We start from the raw sequence: 2,089 nt of genomic DNA, 5'->3' as shown, positions 1-2,089 counted from the left end.
CGTCTTCTGGGATCTGGCGCCATGTATTCTTCGTTTTAACCGACGTTTCGGAGGAACATATCGCCTCCATCTTCAGGGTAGTTGAGTTGCGTGCGAATAGAGATAGCTGTAGCAGCATTGATTGGGAAGTTCCTCCGAAACGTCGGTTAAAACGAATACACGGCGCCAGATCCCAGAAGACGACTTTCTTCATGGTACAATAATAGACTCCTTCCACTGATCAGGCAATTTTTCCTTATGCCAAATAGAAGTAATTAGATTGTGGATCTTAGAACGTAATATTTCGCCTCCTGCTTGATTAAATTCTGCCGGAATTTGATCACTACCTGGCGATTTATACCGTCTCAATTTTGCAATAGCAATTTAAACCTCAAAAGGGCTAGGATCAGGTATTAACGGCTCAGCTATATCGATTTGTGTCTGCTTAACATCACTGGCCCTATGTACATTCAATAACTGAGAGGAGTAGTTCCTCCACCTATTCAAAATATTTTGGGAATCTGCAAGCAGATCACCATTCTCATCCTTCACTAAGTTACTGCTAGGTTGGTAACCCCTTTTAAAGTAATTTATTCCTCAATACAGGTCTCTAATGTTCTTGATCTTACTGTTCATTGCAAGCTCATCAATTTTGTCTTTCAGATATTTCCTCTTTTTGTTCCTGAAATGACTGCTGGTTTCACGTCTTATATTGTTTAGATTATCCCCATTTATTTTGCTTGGATCCTGTGACCACTGCAATTTTGCCTGCTTTCTTTGATCTAATAATTTTGAGCATCCTTCATCGAACCATGGCTTATGCTTCTTCGGTTCAGACTCTCAATAAAGCACTGTGTCGTAAGCACATGTTTCATATTCCCGCTGTCAGCATAACCAGGGCTGTATGTTTTTAAACACTAAGCACTTTTATAGTCAGCGCTGTGGATGGTTTTCTGACGCACATTCCGATGTGGTTATCAGCACTCAGATCAGTTATCAGGTGCGGATTCTATCTTCTGGGTTATAACGGCGTATAGTCCGTATAATGTCAGCCAAACTTTCGGAGGAGCATGTCGCCACCATCTTCAGTGTCAAAGAATAAGCGGAGCGACGGACTACACGAAGTTATATCCCAAAAGATAGATTTCACCATAATCACCGCTGTGAGGAACTCATATCCTTCAAAGTGTCGTATAGATTGGTACACTGCCTAGTTCGGTTGTTGTGCTAATTGGAAACAAAGTTACACTATATGAAAAAGCATTTTGTTCAACTTACCCGTTCTTGTTGCGATGTATGTCTTGCTTGACATCCAAGAGGCGAGTGTGTTTGCAAGTCATTACACGCGTTGCACTCGTCCCTAGGAAATGCTTTCCCCTCCCCCCTTCTACGTTACCTGTTTCATCTTGACGGTACGTCCTGATAAACCATCAGGAAGGCGCAAGAAGACCATGTACGATTGAAGAAAATAGGAGGCTTATGAAATCCACTTGCTGTATGTCTGTTTGTGCAACTGTGTTCCTGTGTAATCCCCCCCTACCAAATTTTTGCGTTCCCTGTGCGGTCCGTGTCTTATCAAATGAAAGTGGTCGATTATTTCTTCCCAGTTCTTGTCATTACTATCATTGCATTTAACGGGAAGACATCGTAATGTCAATAACTGTGTGATTTTTTTTAATTCGCTTAGTGGGGGGTGGAGTGCAACTGAATCCACTCGGCACGGCGGCAACTGATTGGCCTATTGCAGCCTGCCCCGGGTGATTATGATGATGGAGAATTTGGTGGAATGAAGATTGGCAGGGGAAACCGATGTACTCGGAGAAAGCCCACCCAAGCGCCACTTTGTTCACCACAAATCCCAGTTGACCAGACCCCGGGATCGAACCCGGGCCGCCGCGGTGGGAAGCCAGCGACTAACCGCTTAAGCTATGGCGCGGCCATGAGTAAGTAAGTAAGTATAGAGAAAAACTGAGCTTAGAGACGAATACGTCATGCTTCTGTTACGGTGTTTCAACAGACTGCACGGCGTCATATTTCAGAAGACAGAACTTGTCACAACCACCGCTTTGGGAACCTCATTTTCAGTATATCAGTACCTGTATCACAGACC

The 2,089-nt window shown here is 43.8% G+C and overlaps 1 protein-coding gene across 1 annotated transcript in view; it reads right to left on the bottom strand.

Moving 5' to 3' along the window:
- LOC111862193 (glucose dehydrogenase [FAD, quinone]) overlaps nucleotides 1-1,326 on the bottom strand; it is a 6,717-nt gene extending 5,391 nt beyond the window's left edge. The window contains exon 1 of the mRNA XM_023847386.2: nucleotides 1,258-1,326. The gene's annotated coding sequence lies outside the window, so the exon portion shown is untranslated. The remainder of the gene's footprint in view (nucleotides 1-1,257) is intronic.
- Nucleotides 1,327-2,089: the final 763 nt, after the last annotated feature.

This window comes from Cryptotermes secundus, unplaced genomic scaffold (genome assembly GCF_002891405.2).
Source record: "Cryptotermes secundus unplaced genomic scaffold, Csec_1.0 scaffold1229, whole genome shotgun sequence".
Classification (NCBI taxonomy): domain Eukaryota; kingdom Metazoa; phylum Arthropoda; class Insecta; order Blattodea; family Kalotermitidae; genus Cryptotermes; species Cryptotermes secundus.
This window is presented reverse-complemented; position numbering and strand designations above follow the sequence as displayed.